This window comes from Chrysemys picta, chromosome 2, assembly GCF_011386835.1.
Source record: "Chrysemys picta bellii isolate R12L10 chromosome 2, ASM1138683v2, whole genome shotgun sequence".
Lineage (NCBI taxonomy): Eukaryota > Metazoa > Chordata > Testudines > Emydidae > Chrysemys > Chrysemys picta.
This window is the reverse complement of record NC_088792.1, coordinates 277,475,179-277,495,356: the sequence shown is the minus strand read 5'-3', so window position 1 is coordinate 277,495,356 and position 20,178 is coordinate 277,475,179.

The following is a 20,178-nucleotide window of genomic DNA, read 5'->3' as shown; positions in this document are numbered from 1 at the left end:
CTGTTGTTCTCTGAACTCCCTCCAATATATTTATGGTACCAACTTGCCCAGAAATGAATGCCCATAGGGGCCTGATCAAAAAGGCCACCAAAGTCAAGGGGAGTCTTTTGACAGACAGACCAAATTCCAAGTTCATTTGGGCCAGAGACATATAGAAGAGGGACAATTGCCTTCCCATCCAGAGGCATGTTACCTCGGTGCATGCAGGCCAAAACACCATTGGTCTTTTTTGTTTCTGTATTTCATTCCAAGCTCATGCCCAGTTTGTGGTCCATTAGCATCCTGTAAGTGATGCTTTCTTTCAGCATTACTGCAGGTTTCTCTCTTGAAAGGTCTGATCAAATTTCCACTGACTTCAAGGAGCTCTGGATCAGTCCCCAGCTGAATATTTTATTTTGGACTATTTTCCCTGAGATATATACCTTGAAGATGACTTTCCTTGTGTTACATGAGGAGTATGAATGGTGCACCTGACCTGACCATGAGTGAACCATGAAAAAAGCAGGCTCACAAAAGAGTGACTGAGCATTTAAGAATATAAGAACGGCCATATTTGGTCACGCCAGTCGTCCATCTAGCCCAGTATCCTGTCTTCCGACAGTGGACAATGCCAGGTGCTACGGGGGAAAGAACAGAACAGGTAATCATCAAGTGATCCATCCCCGGTTGCCAAATTCTGGCAAACAAAGACTAGGGACACTTCAGAGCATAGTTTTGCATCCCTGTTCATCCTGGCTAATAGCCATTGATGGACCTATCCTTCATGAATGTATCTAGTTCTTTTATGAGCCCTGTTATAGTCTTGGCCTTCACAACATCCTCTGGCAAAGAGTTCCACAGGTTGACCGTGCGTTGTGTGAAGAAATACTTCCTTTTGTTTGTTTTAAACCTGCTGCCTATTAATTTGGGGACCCCTAGTTCTTGTGTTATGAGAAGAAGTAAATAACATTTCCTGATTTACTTTCTCCACACCAGTCATGATTTTATAGACCTCGATCATATTCCCCCTGCCCTTCGTTGTCTCTTTTCCAAGCTGAACAGTCCCAGTTTTATTAATCTGTCCTCATATGGAAGCTGTTCCCTACCCCTAATCATTTGGTTGCAAGCAGAGCTCAGATTCATTCACATTAGAATAATTAGGCTATTAATAATAATAATGATTATTAGTATTACTATTATTATGTATTTATTGCTATATCTTGCTATACATTCACAAACACATACCGCTTTGGCACTTGTCTGCAATCCATCCAGCATTTTCCTTGCTCTCCAAGTTATTGTGACTCACTAGTGTAATCCACAGCTTTTGGGCTGCTAGCTAAAATCACACACTTTGTACCCTGCCTGGCTGCAAGGGCAAAGCCACACATTTCTTTGCCTGGATAGAGCAATAATTTTACAGATAAGGTGGGTGTGATTTCAAAATACCAAGTTCTACAGAATAAAAATGCTAGTTTGCGCTGTTAGGTTCCACTAGCTGAGGTCCACTCATGTGACAGGGCGTAATCAATAAATCACGTGCCAGTTGCAGTTATTCTGCATGTCAGGTCATATCTCTACATATCAGCTGCCAGTCTCTTACAGACTATTCGTTTGCTTTCTAATGTCGTACCTTTCCACCTCCTCAGTGTCAATTTAAGGGTTGTTATTTTTGGTTCAGAGTAATTGGGAAAAAAATGATATTCCATCTGTTAGCTCCAAAACATGGAAATGGAATGAGGGGAGTAGACAAATCCTCTGGCTAAACTCCACTCACTGGTGTATAGTTAGAGGGCCAGATGCTCAGCTGGTGTAAACCAATGCAGTTCTACTGAAGCAATGCTGATTTATTTCAGCTGAGGGTCTGGCCCATGAAGGCCACAGACCACTATGATCATCTTGTCTGAACTCATTCGTAACACAGGCTACAAAATTTCACTCAGTAATTCCTGCAGTGGAGGGACATGTTCTTCACTACTACATAAGTGAACACTTAATAAATTGACTGGTTGAACACACATGACTTTTGTAAGGAAACTCATGATTCAGCTGGTTGCATGAAACAAAATGCCTTCCTCACATGCAATCCATGTGACCTATATTAGTCATGTTCCTTAATCACCCTGTGACCAGTGGGAGAAGCCAAAACATTTTTGACATCTACTGATTAGTCGTTCATCTGTGTGTAACATATCCACATCCATTTTTCGGAAACAATGTTTCTAGATTGACAAGCAGACATGGCAAGCCGCATGAATGACCCACACAAACCAAACACTGAGGTCTAATCCTTGCCCCAAATTCTAATCCTTAGCTCCCATGTTCTTCCCTGGCCCTGCAATGCACTTGCTGTGTGACTCTCAGCAAGTCCCAACATTTCAGTGCCTCAAGTCGCCAGGTGTCTTCACATGTATTGCCAGGAAGGCTTCGGCTTCCTTGACCATGGGATGTGCTTCCAGGAAGAAGGACTGCTAAGTAGAGATGGGGTCCACCTATTGAGGAAGGGGAAGAGCATATTTAGATCCAGATTGGCTAACCTACTGAGGAGGGCTTTAAACAAGATTTGAAGAGGGCAGATGACCAAAGTAAGTCAAAAGGTTTGAAGAAGGCAGATGACCAAAGTAAATCAAAAACATGGAGACCTGGGAGAAGGGTTGGAATTGGGGGGGGCGCACCGGCTGTTATAGCAAGGATAAGGGAGAGACAAGACAGAACTGGAGGGGGGGGGAAATCAAATCAGTATCTTAGGCTAGGTCTATACTACCCGCCTGAATCGGCGGGTAGAAATCGACCTCTCGGGGATCGATTTATCGCGTCCCGTTGGGACGCGACAAATCGATCCCCGAATCGGCGCTCTGACTCCACCAGCAGAGGTGGTAGTAAGCGCCGCCGACAGAAAGCCGCAGAGGTCGATTTTGCCGCCGTCCTCACAACGGGGTAAGTCGGCTGCGATACGTCGAATTCAGCTACGCTATTCACGTAGCTGAATTTGCGTATCTTAAATCGACTCCCCCCCATAGTGTAGATGTACCCTCTGATGTCTGTATACTAATGCAAGAAGTATGGGGAATAAGTAGGAAGAACTCAAAATGCTAGTAAATAAACAAAACTATGACATAGTTGGCATCACAGACACTTGGCGGGTTAAGACACATGACTGGAATATTGGTATAGAAAGGTACAGCTTTCTCAGGAAGGACCGGCAGGGAAAAAAGGGAGGAGGTGTTCCCTTATACATTAAAAATGTATGCACTTGGACTGAGGTTGAGATGGAAATAGGAGACAGATTTGTTGAAAGTCTCTGGGTAAGGATAAAAGGGGTAAAAAACAAAGATGGTAGGGGTCTACTACAGACCATGTAACCAGGAAGAAGAGGCGATGAGGCTTTTTTTAAACAACTAACAAAATCATCCAAAGCACAGGACTTGGTAGTAATGGGGGACTTCAAGTACTCAGACATCTCTTGGGAAAATAACACAGCAGGGCACAGATTATCCAACAAATTCTTGGACTGTATTGGAAACCATTTTTTAATTCAGAAGGTGGAGAAAGGTACCAGGGGAGAGGCTGTTCTAGATTTGATTTTGATGAATAGGGATGAACTGGTTGAGAATTTGAAAGTGGAAACCCAAGTGGGTGAAAGTGGTCATGAAATGGTAGAGTTCATGGTTTTAAGGAATGGTTGGAGAGAGAACAGCAAAATAAAGACAATGGATTTCAAGAAGGTAGACTTTAGCAAACTCAGGGAGTTGGTAGGTAAGATCCCATGGGAAGCAAAACTAAGGGGAAAACAATTGAAGACAGTTGGCAGTTTTTCAAAGAGACACTGTTAAGGACACAAGACCAAACTACTTCACTGCATAGGAGAAATAGGAAGTATGGCAAGAGACCACCCTGGCTTAACCAGGAGATCTTCAGTGACCTAAAAATCAAAAAAAGAGTCCTACAAAAAGTGTAAACTAGGTCAAATTACAAAGAATGAATATAAACAAATAAAATAATTATGTAGGGACAAAATTAGAAAGGGCAAGGCACAAAACAAGATCATGCTAGCTAGAGATATAACGGGTAACAAGAAAACATTCTACAAATATATTAGAAGCAATAAGATGACCCAGGACAGGATAAGCCCATTACTCAATGAGGGGAAAAACTATAACAGAAAATGTGGAAATGGTAGAGGTTCTTAATGACTTCTTTGTTTCGGTTTTCACCAAGGAGTTTTGTGGTGATTGGTTGTCTAACATAGTGAATAACAGTGAAAATGAGGTGGTATCGGAGGCTAAAATAGGGAAAGAACAAGTTAGAAATTACTTGGACAAATTAGATGTTTTCAAGTCACCAGGGACTGATGAAATACATCCTAAAATACTCATGGAGCTGACTGAGGAGATATTTGAGCCTTTAGTGATTATCTTTGAAAAGTCATGGAAGATGGGAGAGATTTCAGAAGACTGGGAAAGGGCAAATATAGTGCCAATCTATAAAAAGGGAAATAAGGACAACCCGAGGAATTACAGACCAGTCAGTTTAACTTCGGTACACAGAAAGAAAATGAAGCAAATAATTAAGCAGTCGATTTGCAAACGTCTAAAAGGTAATAAGGTGATAAGTAACAGTCAGAATTGATTTGTCAAGAACAAATCATGTCCAACCAACATGATAGGGTAACAAACCTTGTGAATAGGGAGGAAGCGGTAGACATGGTTGACTTTAGTAAAGCTTTTGAAATTGTCTCACATGACCTTCTCATAAATCAACTAGGGAAATGCAACCTAGATGGAGCTACTATAAGGTGGGTGCATAACTGGTTGGGAAACCATTTCCAGAGAGTAGTTATCAGTGGTTCACAGTCATGCTGAAAGGACATAATGAGTGGGATCCCACTGGGATCAGTTCTGGGTCTGGTTCTGTTCAATATCTTCATCAATGATTTAGATAATGGCATAGAGAATACCCTTATAAAGTTTTGCAGACGATACCAAACTGGAAGGGATTGCAAGTGCTTTGGAGGACAGGATTAAAATTCAAAATGATCTGCACAAGCGGGAGAAATGGTCTGAAAGTAAAAAGGATGAAATTCAATAAGGACAAATGCAAAGTACTCCACATAGGAAGGTACAATCAGTTGCACACATACAAAATGGGAAATGTAGGAAGGAGTACTGCGGAAAGAGATCTGGGGGTCATAGTGAACCACAAGCTAAATATGAGTCAACAATGTAACACTGTTCCAAAAAAAGTGAACGTCATTCTGGGATGTATTAGCAGGAGTGTTGTAAGCAAGACACGAGAAGTAATCTTCCACTCTACTCTGTGCTGATTAGGCCTCAACTGGAGTATTGTGTCCAGTTCTGGGCACCACATTTCAGGAAAGATGTGGACAAATTGGAGAAAGTCCAGAGAAGAGCAACAAAAGTGATTAAAGGTCTAGAAAACATGACCTATGTGGGAAGATTGAAAAAAATTGGTTTGTTTAGTCTTGAGAAGAGAAGACTCAGAGAGGATATAACAGTTTTCAGCTACATAAAAAGTTGTTACATGGAGGATGGTAAAAAATTGTTGTTCTTATCCTCTGAGGATAGGACAAGAAGCAATGGGCTAAAATTGCATTAAGGGAGGTTTAGCCTGAACATTAGGAAAAAACTTCCTAACTGTCAGGGTGGTTAAGCACTGAACTAAATTGCCTAGCGAGGTTGTGGAATCTCCATCATTGGAGATTTTTAAGAGCAGGTTAGACAAACTCCTGTCAGGGATGGTCTAGATAATACTTAGTCCTGCCATAAGTGCAGGAGACAGGACTAGGTGATCTTTCAGGGTCCCTTCCAGTCCTACGATTCTATGATTCTAAGTTTCAGACATGTAAAGAGGGATGTTAACAATTACCTACATCAGAGAAGTGTTATGATGTTTAGTTAATGTTTGTGAAGCTTTTTGAAGACATGAAACTATACACATGTACACATGCTGTAATTGCCACGTATGTCAGCTTCTCAGAGACAGTGTCAAAGACACAACAGCAGACTATCCCCATGCAAAGGAAAGAGATCAATACAGCTGTGTCAGGAGCTTTTAATGACCTGAATATCAAAAAGAAATCCTACAAAATGTGGAACCACAGACAAATTATTAAGGAGGAGTACAAAAGAAGAGCACAAGCATATTGGGACAAAACCAGAAGGCCTAAGGCACACAATGAGTTACACTAACATGGGGCATAAAAGGCAATACGATGAAGTTCTATAAATACATTAGCAGAAAAAGAAAGAAAAAGGAAAGTGAGTAGATCCACAACTCAGCAGGGAAGGAGTGCTAATAGCAGATTACAGCAAGAAGGCTGTGGTGTTTAATGTTTATTTTGCTTCAGTCTTCAGTAAAAAGGTAAATTCCTTGACGCAATTAATATTGACAAGAAGGGTGGAGGAATGCAAGCAGAATAGGGAAAGAACATGTTAAAGAATAGTTAGATAAGTTAGATGTATTCAGGTTGGCAAGTCCTGACAAAATTCACATTAGGTTACCTAAGGAAGTACCTGAAGCAATTTTGGAAGCATTAGTGACTATCTTCAAGAGCTCATGGAAGACAGGTGACATCCAAGAGGAATGGAGAAAGGCAACATAGTACCTATCTTTCAAAAAGAATAACAAAGAGGACCCAGGGAATTATAGACCAATAAGCCTAACTTCAGTTCCTGGAAAGTTACTGGATCAAATGATCAAATACTCAATTTGTAAATATGTAGAGTATAATAAGGTGATAAGTAATATCCAACATGGATTTGTCAAGAAAAAATCATGCCAAACAACCTAATTTCATTCTTTGACAGAGTTATTGGCCTAACAGATAAAGGCAAAGCAACAGACATGATATATGTTGATTTTTGTAAGGCTTTCGACACAATCCCACATGATATTATCACACATAAACTAGGGAAAAGTAATTTAGATGAAATTACTATAAGGTGGTTATACAACTGGTGGAAAATACTCCAAGTAGTTATCAGTGGTTGACTGTCAAACTGCAAGGATGTATCTAGCAGTGTCCCACAAGGGGTCTGTCTTGGGTCTGGTACTATTCAGTATTGCCATTAATTATTTGTATAATACAGTGAAAAGTATGCTTATCAAATGTGTGGATAACACCAAACTGGCAAGCACTTTGGATGACAGAATCAAAATTCAAAATAATATTGATAAATTGGACAACTGTCTGAAATCAACAAGATGAAATTCAGTAAAGACAAATGCAAAGTACTATTGGTATAGTACTTAGGAAGGAAAAATCGAATGCACAGCTGCAAATGGAGAATAACTGGCTAGGTGATAGTACTGCTGAAAAAATCTTAGGATTACAGTAGATCACAAACTGAAAATGACCCAACAATGTGATGCAGCTGTGAAAAAGGCTAATATAATTCTGGTGTGTATTAACAAGTGTTGTATGCAAAACATGGGAGGTAATTGTCCCCCTATACTCAGCACTGGTGAGGCCTCTGCTGGAGTACTGCATTGAACTCAGGGTGCTGCACTTTATGAAAGATATGTACAAACTAGACAGAAACAAGAGAAAAAGCAACAAAAATGATAAAAGGCTTAGAACCTGACCTATGAGGAAAAATAAAATAAAAAAACAACAACCCAAAACATGTTTAATCTTGAGAAAAAATGACTGAGGGGGCACCTGATCACTGTCTTCAAATATGTTAAGGGCTCTTATAAAGAGAATGGTGATCAGTTGTTCTCCGTGTCCATTAAAGGTAGAACAATAAATAATCAGCTTAATCTTCAGCAAGGGAGATTTAGGTTAGATATAGGGGGGAAATGTCTAACTATAAGGAAAGTTAAGTACTGAAATAGGCTTCCAAGAGAGGCTGTGGAATCCCCATCAATGGAGGTTCTGAAGAACAGGTTAGACCAGTTAGGGATGGTCTAGCTATATTTGGTCCTGCCTCAGAGCAGGGGCATGGACTAGAGCACTAGATGACCTCTCAAGGCCCTACATTTCTGTGGTTCTAAGATTATTACTAGACGAGGCATTCTTGAAATCATTAGTCTGTGGTCTACGTAAAGATAATATTTTATTGTAGTTAATCCTGCGTATCATTCTAAATGAAGGTTCCCAACAGTGACTGCCATGTTTAGATGTGCTTTTTATTTTTTTCCTGGGTCCTTCACGGGATTTTCTTCATTGGACGATACTATATAATAAATGACACTGAAACACTCCGTTACAATGATCCCAAGTGACTGTGATGGCTCAATGCGTAACTGACAAAGGAGCAGATTTGTGGCCACCAAGCTATTTATTATCCCAGTGCTGCTTGAAGCTCAATCTACATATCAGCTCATGTAGCTTGAGGCTTACTCTGACCCCATCTCATTCATTCCACTTGCTCTTTCCAGCCTACAAAGCACAGGCCACTTCACCAGGCTCTGTCTTATTTGGCAGGATTTGATTCCAAGCTCCCAACGCTTAAGAAATCTCCTTTTTTTCCAGCAAAGGCAGCTGCCATACTGAGCTCAGTACTGTAGCTCTGTCTTTGGAGTCTCTGATGTTATCTATTAAGCAGAAGGAAATAGCACATTTATTTTTTGTTAATGGTTGCAAAGAAGTTTCTGTGAAGTCTGTTTCTTTAGCACACATAACAAGAGTCTCTCTATTGTCACCAAGGGATGTTAGAGCAGCTGTGCTAATTGTTCAGATATTAAGCTCTTATTTCTCCAAACAATCACAAGTCCTCTTTTTTTTTTTTTAGCATATTTTGCCCCAGCTGTTTAGGAAGAGGAAATGCAGGTGTAGGACCACTTATTATGAGATGCTAGAGAGGAGAAAGACCCCCCAGAGCTCCAAATATCTGCCTACACAGATGCCTGAGAATTGAACACCCTGTGTAGTGATGGACAAAACGTTTGATTGCCAGGACAACCAACTGCAGGTCCATATGGCTGGCACTGCTCAAACATATGACTGACCAAAGAAAGACAGTGTTGGGGGGACCGGAGATGGATGCAAGGAGTTGGCTTCCAGGAACAGAAGGACATGCAACCCTACAATTGTTCTTGAAGCAAAGGTGTTCAGAGAATGCAGCACCCCTGGTCCCACGGTGAGCCACTGAGAAGGGAGGAATCAATGGAATCCTCCACTTTTGGGTGCCCCAGGAGGAAGACAAATATAATTTCCTAGTTCCAGACAGTTTACATCCAGAAGGAGCCATTAGATCATCCTGTCTGTGGCTGCCTGTATATCGCCAGTCATTAAATTTCGCCCAGGTTCCCTTCTGTTGAGTCTAGTGACTTCAATTAAACTAAAGCATTTAAATCCTCAGGAAATGAAACTGCTGGGTCCCACAGGCAGAACACAGGAGAGGCTGAGGCATCAGCAATGTCTGAGACCCCTCAATGGTAGGTAATTGATTTGGTTGAGATACGGCTAGATTGTCCTAGTGGGTGATCTGTGCTCCATGCTGCAGAGGAAGGTGAAAAACAATGGGGGTGTTCTGGTTGGGAATAGCCTGAGTGGTTCCATCCAACCTTGGACACTCCCATGATACCTTGGGGAACAGAGCGACTTCTGCTTCCAGAGATGTGGGGAGCCTCAGTTTGGAGGCAGAGGTATTATGAAGTGGCCTTCATTTTGTGAGGGCTTAGAAAAGAGTAGCTGCTGAGCGGCTATAAGCCATGGGAGCTGACTTTTCATTTTGCTGGTGGGTGCCCTACACCAGCTCCACCCCCTCCCCGATACCTCATCCCCTGAGCACCTTCAGCGAGTGGCGGGGCAGCCCCGCTCAACCGCTAATCATCAGGACAGCAGCTGAGCACCCACAGAGTCAGCGCCCATGCTATAAGCCTTGTCTGAGTTCTGTTCAAGAGGGACACCAGCTGCAATTGCCTCTTCTGACTCGGGAGCTGAGACTGTTACCAGGCCATTGATCTGGGGACGGGATTGCTTTCTGGAGACCTTTCCAAGCCAGAAATTACTGCTAAACTGCTGCTAGAAAGCCAGAAGCTGCTGCTGAGAAAGGTTTCGACCAAATGGGGAGCCAAGGAAGCTATTGCTGGGCTTCATCAGAGCCAGGGCAAAGACTGTTGCTGTGACCAGAACTGACTGAGGTTGGCATGCCGTCAGGGCAGTGTGAGAAACCACCGCTTTTGTTGTTTAGGAAAGTGCTTTCAGGGGACGGGGGATAGTGGAGGGACTTGAAGGGGTTTCTTTGAGCCTGAGAAGTGGTCGTATTGTCTAACCAGGATCCAGGGTTACTGACCTCTGCTTCTAACTCCCATCACCAGAGGGATTGTGCAGCTTGGAATGAGCCCAGTTTAGACGAGCTCTGCCCCTTGTTGCATTAGCTGGGCTGTTTTACTGGACCAACAGAGTGCTGCCCCCAGCTTCGAGATCTTCAAGTGAGCCCACGCGAGCAAGGATCTAGAACTCTGAAATCCAGAGTCCGCACTCACGGGAGAGGTAACTGGTGCCAGTATAAATGTAAGTTGGTTATGTTTTATTTACTACTCTAAACTGCATTTATTAATTGCTTTATTGAAGTGCTCCCTTCTGACTTAAAATGGTTGTGACACTTTAATTAATCTCAATCTGTTATATCGTCGTTTTCTAAATTGTTAAGTAAAGATTGTAATCTAAGAGTACATGATTTGTGTAGGGTTTATGATTGGTACTTTTGGGTTATACCCGTTGCATAGATTAGCTCAGATTTATTCCTGGAGGCTCCCAAGGCACACCAGGGTGCAGGTATAGAGACCACCCAGGTGGAGGCACTGCCAAAATTAATTTTCCTTATAAATAAAAGGACTGCAGCAGAGGGGTAAGTAGAGGATTCCCTCCTAGCCAACATCACCACTCAGAATCTCCTTTACTTTTGACAGTATCAGGTGTCCAGTTACTCCTGATCTTGAGTAACCTGGGAAGGAAAGGGAGATTACACGCCCAAGGTCCCTGCCAATCTGACCTGGGGGGAAACTGCTTCCCAATCCCAAATGTGGAGATTAACTTGACTCTGGACATATGAGCAAGACTCACCAGCTGGGCATCTCAGGGTAGGTCTATACAGCAGCTGGAAGGTGTGACCCACAATGCTACTAGACAGACTCGGGCTAGCTCTGGTAGAGCTACATGCTAAAAATAGCCGTGTGGCTGTTGCGGCATGGGCAGCAGTTCAGGTTAGCCAGAGTCCAAGCTCACCCGACTCCCTGGGTGTGAGCTCGGGCACCTAACCCAAGCCACTGCCTGTGCCGCAACACCCACCCTTCTATTTTTAGTCTGCTAACTCAAGCAGGGCTAGTGCAAGTCTGGAAATCACACCTCCCAGCAGCAGCGTAGTCATACTCTAAGACAGAGGATTCTCTGTCACCACAGAGCACTAGTCTACCACACCCAGCATCCCATCTCTAACTGTGGTAGGACTCTGATGCTTCAGAGGAAAGCAAAAAAAATAAAAATAAAACCTAACAGATTACAGTTGTGCATAATATAAGCCACCCCTCCATTTCTCTGATTCAGGGAGAAAGAGGAGTGTACTCAGCGAACTCCCTACTCCAGATAAGGAAATACAGAAAATTGTTCATAAGAGACAGCCTCCTCTAGGTCTCAGCTCACTTGGGGAGTCCTACCATGAGAAGCTGTTACCTGTAAGAGGTTTGTGTTCCAAAATGTGTATATGGGCGTCAGAGGGGAAAACAAAAAGAAGACAAACCTGTTTGTGTCTGGGTAGGGGAGAAATGAGTGTGTGAAAAAACTTCTGCCTCTAAGGGCCCCATTGCAGGTAACATGCTTTGGTGGCAGGGGAGGAAGCGTGATCTCACAGTGTCTCTGAATGAGACTGGATTCAATTCTCCGCTCAGTCATGGACTTTCTATATGATCTTGGTAAGTAACCTTAGGCCTGATCTTCAGAAGTGCTGAACATCCACTATTCACCCTGTAGAGCTTCAGGAGCTTAGTCCCTCTGAAGATCAGGCCTTTAATCTCTGACTCGTATTCAGTGAAGTACCTAAGCACGTGCCTAACTTTAATCACATTGAGCAATCCCATTGAAATCTGTTTCCCAGCTGTAAAATGGAGCTAAGGATACTTCCCTGTCACATGTGAGCCCCGTGAGGATGCATTCATTAGTTTGCCAGGTCCTCTGACCATGTGGTGTTGGGGGCAGATATGTGGCTCTATACCTCCTTTTGCAGAGCTTGTTTGATTTCTTTCCTGAGACATCACTGCACTTTCTCCCTCTATCTTCGTCCTCCTCAGCTGGTGATTACAATCACTCGGAATGTGATCTTCTTGTGGTATCACTTCTGTACTTGGCGGATCCACAACAAATGTGCAGGGGACAAATGAGTCTCCGCGCATACTTGAGGCTGCCCATAAACCACATCGTGTAAATGGTCTTCTCAGCCTGAACAATATTCGCTTTGAGCTCACGTCACATTTGGGGGTGGAAACAAGCTGCTGTATTCGATTGAGTATAATTCCCCAGACTGCTATGCGAGATCTCTATTTTCAACACAAGCCATTTAAAGTTCAAGAAAAATCTGTGTGCTGCATGCGTTTTTCAATGTGTACATCTCTTTGCTGGTCTTAAAGCTAGTACCTAAATTCTCCCCAGCACTTTCACATTGCAACACACAAAGCCTTTTGTTTGGGAGCTAGGAATACATTTTGTCCATTGTAAAAGAAATTAAGTAGCACTTCCTCTTCCTCATATCAAAGCTTTTTCCATATACGAGAGCCCTGGAGTGCTAAGCAATAGAAAAGCAGACTGAGTGACCCAAGAGTCTTTTAATTATATTTGCAGAACCTTGGACATGCATAAGCATCTTCATATTAACAGAGTAATTTAGAATGAGTCTATATGTATGAAATAAAAAATTATAATATCCAAGCAGAGATGCTCAGTTATTTCACATTTTCACTAAGCCAAAGAAAAAAGGATATTAGTTTAATTTTTAACATTTAAATTTTACAAAATGTAATCAACCCCAGCATGCCATGTAACATACAATGTATACCCAATATGGTTGATTTTTAGTACTATATATGACCATTGAACACGAATCACCACATTATTATTACGTATATGTACTACAGTTGTGCCTAAAGGCCTTCAATGAAACTGAGGCCTAAATGTGTGACATGCTGTATATACACATAAGAAACAGCCTCTGCCCTATAGCATAGCAATGCATCCCTGTATTGCAGACAACTGTGAATTATGAGAGATATTTTATACACCTGGGGAGTTGGAATTGGACTCCCAGACCTTCAAGCACCAAGATCACCGTCCTCTATTACTTGACCTAAACGAAATCCATTTTAGGTCTGTTATTGTCTCCAAGGACCCATTGCTGGATGGCAATGTTACACACAAGAAGCAAACATGTTACTAGAACTCGTCAAAGTTTTCCAGCAGAAAAGTGTTCTGTTGGGAAATGGTGATTTGAAATAATTGATATGTCTTGTGGGAATTTATTCCGTTGAATTTTGTCGTCGGAAATTACTGAAAGGTTTTCATAAGGTCAAAATCTTTCATTCTGAGACGTCACAAATATTTTGATAAACTATAATATAAAAGTCAAAATGATAAAGTGCAAACAAAATATTTTGACAAGGTCAAAACAAAATATTTTCAGAATATTTTGTTTTATGAAAAATTCTAAGATTTCAACCTTTTGTCTGAATTTGGGATGAAACCGAATTTCAAAATGTCAGAATTTCCCATGTGGCAGAAATTCCAAATTTGCACTATCTCTACACATTACATGATGGCTTAAGTGGGTGCCAAATGAAACACAATAGTTTCTAACACATTTAGGCAAAACTCATCCATTTTAACTTAGTGTCACTTTGAGCTTTTAGGTTTGTCTGAACCAAAACTCAATGCACAATACCAGAGGTGCAAACTCACACTATTCAAAACCAAGTAAACTGACAAGGAAAACATTGTTTTTATTTTGAGAGTGAGGTTAAAAATTACCACCACACAATACTTTCTGGTAAAGAATGGCATTATACATTGCCCTTCCATTTCCCTTTTATCACTTGTAACCTTGGGCCTAATCTAAAGCCCATTGAGGTGAAATCATTCACTTCAATGATCATTGGATCAGGCTCCTTGTGAGTTTTTCAGGTTTCATAATCAAAAGGCTCTCAAAGACAATCGGCGTACATCTTTGGTCAATGGACAGTGAAAGTTCTAGTCTAAATTTTCAAAATGACCACCAGTGACTTTGAGTATTTTGGGGTAGCCAAGAATAGACTCTTCAAAAGCGTCTGATTTTCAGAAAGTGGGTGCTCAGATCTTTTCTGAAAATCAGGCCCCTTTATGGTATCTCTAATAAGCACCCCAAATCAGTAGGCACTTTGAAATCAGTAGGCCCTTTTGAAAATGTAGGTCCTCACATCTCTGGTAAAGTATGGTACAGCTGTAGAATTAGCCACTCAGCTAGTGTAAACTGGCATAACTCCGATGAATTCAGCTGAGCTGTGCTAATTCACACCCGCTGAAATCTAATCCTTAATTCTAATATTCTGTACTGTAGAAGACTAGGTTTTCTGTGAACTTTCTATTATTCAAAAATGAATATCTTCTGTTTTCTACTCATAATAAAAACATAAGAATATGGAACATGTTCTTATTTTCCCCCTACTATTATAATAACAAAAGAACTTTCTCTGTGATGAGCATTACTTTGTAAATCACTTTTTGCCATTCACACAGCCTGAATGCGGAGTTATCTGAGATGATTATAATCTTCCAAAAATGCAAATGGCCCTTTTTTTCACATTATCTGTGTTACAAACACAAATCAAAACTTTATGACACTTGGAGGGCATTTTTATTGGTCTCTATGAAGAGGTACTGTAAGAGAGCTGAAATCTCATTTGTCCATGTAAATGAGCCAAACAACAAACAGACTTGAGTTCCTTTAGTACATCTGAAGCTGCAAAGGAATAAATCAACATCAAATAAGATTGGTATTAGAAGTGGGTACTAAGGAAGAATACGTTGGTTAATGAGAACACAACATCCCACAAATGAAAAATAATTACAAAACGTCGTAAGTCTGATTTTTATGAGATTTGATTGAGATGAAATTTCGAGTTTTAAGAATGACATTTGGGAAGAACTGATCTATAATTAGAGTTTTCTAAAATATGCAGTTCAAATGGTACATGGAGATACGAGACAAATAAACTGACTTACTGGGATATATTAAATGTTTTAGATAGAATAGATGCTTTTAAAATGAAAGTACTGTTCTGAGAAAGAAAATTGTGATTTAGGAGAGCAATTTATGAACCAATATAAGTGCTTGATCCTCTAACCATTGAAATCTATGGCAAAGGCCACATTAATTCAGTGGTGAAGAATTAGGCCATAAGGCCCTGGTTCTGGAAAGCATTTAAGCATGTGATTAAGTCCTACTGATTAAAGCATTTCCATGGGATTCCATGATTTCTGTGGGAGTTAAGTGCCTAGGTGCTTTTGAAAATCCTGCTAGGTGCTTATTTGCACATTTAGGTCCCTAAATACCTCTAAAATCTGGCCTGAAGTGAACTGTCCAAGGTCACAGGTAGTCTGTGGCAGAGCTGGGATATGAATCCAGATCTCTTGAGGCCCACTCTAGTGTCTGAACAGCAAGACCAACCTACCTGTACTTGTTTCCTAAACAATTGTATTCTTCATAGTTTATCCTTCTCAGTCATTTTAGGAGCAAAGCATATGAGGGGCAGTGTAGCCCAGGGGCTTATGAACCAGATCCTGAGTTCTAATCCTGGCTTTGACCTGGACCTCCTGTGTGGTCTTGAGCTAGTCACTTAATCTCACTGCCTCAGTCTCTCCATCTGTAAAGTGTGGATAATAATTCTTATAATTACCTACCACAAAGACTGTTGTGAGGATTAGCTAATGTCTGCAAAGGGCTTTGTGCATGCAAAGCATGGTAGCGCATAGTAAGTAAATGTCTGATAATGGGAAAATACCTGTCAAATCAACATATGAGACAGTTTCTTCTATCACTTAGAGAAATGGGGCTGTACTGAACACACAAAGTCATGTTATCAAAGGAGAGTTATCAAAGAGTTAAGTCTTCCGCAGTGCTAGCCAACATATATCAGCTGCAGTAAACTTTCAAATCAGGGGTGTATGTGGGAGGGGGAACAACCCCCCCACATTTGCAGGTACATTCAAAGAAGTAATTGCAATCAGTGAGCAATTAGTAGGGCTGGACAGAAAACAAGAATTCCATTTAGTGAAAAACAGTGTTTCTAAAATTTATTTTTGTCTTTCATTGGAATGAAATGAAGACCTCTCCAAATGAGTGAGTGGGACAGACAGACAGACATCTGAGTATAGCACAGCAGTCTAGAGCACTCACCTGGGATGTGGGACACTCAGGTTCCAGGCCCTGCTCTACATCAGATAGAGTAGGACCTTGATCCTGCATTTCCTATGTCCCAGATGAGAGCTCTCACCACCACGTTATTGGCTATCCTGGAGTAAGGGTGCTCTCCCTCTCTGCCATTGATTATAAATCCCAACCTGGATCTGAGAAACCTTCCTGACAAAACATTGTCAAAACAAAAACATTTCACGGAAATGAGTCAGTTTCAAAGAATTGTCATTTTCTGATGGAAAAAAAACATTTTGTCACAAAAATTCCCCAACCAGCTCTAGCAATTAGCTGATTTTTGCATGTGCATGCTATGTTTTGGGGACACTGCTAGTGCAAGACCAGTGTTATGGGTGAACTCATTGTGCGATATTTTGGAAAATCTGCTCCAGATTATAATCTGAAATTAGACCCCAGTTCACAACCTTCTCTAGAAACCAGACTAATCTTCAAATATCAGAAATGTTACTTTTTCCTTTGCAAAACATCAATGGCCAATAGACAGGGAGAAATTGGGCACCATATTTCCAATAAATCAAAGAATCAGGACTGTGATTTCCCCAGTCCTAATATCCAGGAGGGATTAATATATAAAAATCTCCAACAAGATAAGCACACGTTTTACATTTGCAATTCTACACACCACTTCAGGTTCATGGTGACAAGCCTAAAATACAAGAAAAGTGAACTACATGCACCAAACATAATCAAAATAACTAGTTCCTGCGACGCTCTCTCTGAATCTTATAAATTGCTTGTGGAAATAATATTAAGCACCTCTACCTCTATAAACATGGCCCTACATTATAAGCAATTTTCCTGTAATAAGAATGTCAAGAAACAGCACTGGGGCTTCATAAAATAGCTTAGCTGCTATTAATGTGCAATCCTTTTCTTTAAACATTGCTGCCTCAAAGGGGTAAGGATAAGGAACTTATTTAAAAGTCCCAAAGTCACTCAAGGGCTTCCCTCTAAGGTAAAAATACTCTGTGGGCCAAAGCCTCAGCAGTTGTAAATTTGATGTAGCTCCACTGAAATCAATGGAAACATGACATCTTACGCCGGCTGAGGATTTTGTCCTGTGGCTAACATTTTCAAGTGTCCACTAATTTCCAGTGCCTAAGCTTTTGGGTGCCTAACCTGAGACACTCGGATTGTGATTTTCAAAGGTGTGATCATCTGCTGTTCTTGACTTTAATAGGAGCCATGCATGCCCATCAGCTCAGAAATTGAGGCTTCTTTAAAGTGCATCAAGGTGGGCAACCAAACATGGAGACACCGAACATAAGTGGACCCATTTGAAATTTGGGTCTATGTGATTTAACTACAATGTTAACGGCTAACTACAGAGTACTGTAAAAGAGAGTAATCACTACAGCGCATCTAATAGTATATAAAAATGAGTTAAATATAATTTAAAAGAATAATTAACAATGACAAACAAAATTTCCCATTCTGGCCGTTTAGTGATGTAGAATAGTTCTCAGGGAATACTGGAAGCCTTTAAAGTTGTTACAAAATGAAAGCTCTTAAATAAGTCCTTTCTATGAAAGCAACAGGAGTTAACCAACAAAGCTTTTGCAATTAATATAACTCTGTTATGGGCTCTGATCCTTCAGTATGTTGTAAATAGAGCTTTGTGGGAAATGATTTTCCTACCCCATGAGAATTTTCAGGATTACAAGATTTTTTCCATCCCAGATCAGAACATTCAAATTTTCATGAATTGAAAATCTGAAAAAAATTCCGGATCAGGTCAATCAAAATGTGCCAGTTCAATAATATTGAAATATTTTGTTTCAATTTGTTCCTTTTAAAATATTTTACTTTGGTGGTTTTTTGGTTTGTTTTTACTATGAATTAACTTAAATTTCAAGGCAAAAAGTCATATTGACCCAGAAAATGAACTTCTTAGTTTTGAAAATGTTGCAATGGGAAATCAGTTGAAACCGACGCTTTCCAGAGACCTGTTTCGGTTTTGACAAATCAGCATTTTCCAATGTAAAAACCATTTCATTGAAAAATTCCCTACCTCCTCGAGTAATAAGGTGATAATTGCCTGAACCCATCATATCCAAAAATTCACCTAAAGCTCCAGGGTGAAGACCATGGGTGGCTGCTCCACTCCTTCATCACAATGAAACTGTCTAACATATGTAGATAGTTCATTGGTGCAGCAGATAGAGATTTCTCAGTGACCGGTGTGAGACACTGGAAAGAACTCCCCCAGGAATCAAGCACCATCATAACTCCAGGGCCGGTGCTACCATTAAGACAAACTAGGCAGTTGCCTAGGGTGCCAAGATTTGGGGGCGCCAAAAAGTGGTGCCCCCAATTTTTTTTTTACAGCATTCCTGGGCTGGGCTGCCGGCGGCGCGCTGACACATGCGCCCCAGACTCCCTCTCCCAACGCAGCGGCCGCTCCACTTCTCCCGCCTCCCAGGCTTTCGGTGCCAATCAGCTGTTTGGTGCCGCAAGCCTGGGAGGGGAGGAGAATTAGAGCGGGGGCAGCATGCTCGGGGAGGAGGCGGAGCAGAGGTGAGCTGGGGTGGGGAGCTGCCGCACAACTCCCCAGGCCGGGGGGGTGGGGAGCTGCCGCGGGCGGGGGGGTTGCCTCAGGACAGGGGAGCTGCCACAGGGCTCCCCACCCCAGCTCACCTCTGTTACGCCCCCTCCCCGAGCACGCTGTCGCTGCTTCACTTCTCCAGTCTCCCAGGCTTGCAGCGCCAATCAGCTGTTTGGCGCTGCAAGCCTGGGAGGGGAGGAGAATTAGAGCAGCGTGCTCGGGGAGGAGGCGGAGCAGAGGTGAGCTGGGGTGGGGAGCTGCCGCACGGCTCCCTGGAGGGGGAGCTGCTGCAGGGTGGGTGCCTCAGGGCAGGGAGGGGGAGCTGCTGTGGGGGGGGGAGCGCCTCAGGGCAGACGGGGGCTGGGAGCTGCTGCAGGGCTGGCGGGGGAGCACAAGGTGGAAGTTTAGCCTAGGGCGTGAAACTTCCTTGCACCGGCCCTGCATAACTCTCACCACTTTCTGCCCCAAGTGCAAGTCTAACCTTTGGGTGGTCTAGAGTTCACTTCATTGCCCTTCTCCAGTGACTAAAAAAACCCAACTCCCATAGAAAGCAGCTGGAGACCCAGAATTCAGTCTCTAAGGATTTTCAGCAAGGATTGCACAGGGTCAACCTCCCCACCTTCAAGTCCCAAAAGGAACTAAAGAAATTAATTTAATCAAATAACTTTCTAAAATCTTATGATAAAGAAACCAATAATAATCTAATTTTTACAGCCTAACCTGGCTATTTTATAATCCACAGACATTATCTTCACAGTTATACATAAACATAAATGATGAAAACAAATTAAGATCTGAACAGTGCAGTCCCCACAGAAACACAGTGAGAAGAGACTGAGAGTTCCCAAAAGCTCAGGTTGAGTTCACTTAAGTCTCAATTAGAGTCTTTGATCACCAATTCTATCCAGCCTGCTGAGTCTAAAACAACATCTTCCCTCCACGTGCTTGTAGGAATCTTCAGCTCGAATCCATGCAGACTCTTCTTCTGCTGAAATCACTGCTAGCCAGCCAGCTAACGGATTGACCAATCACTCAGCAAAATCTATAGCTTTAAAGAAAACCCTGTTACAAGAAAATACAAAACTGAGCGTAGAAAATAGAAAAGTGGGTGAATTGCACTAGTCGAGACAATTTAGCTAGAACAGTTTGGCTAAAATCAAAACGACATTCAAAGCATACAATTAAAATAGAAGTTATTTCCCCTCCCAATTTCCCCTGGCTATAATTAGCATT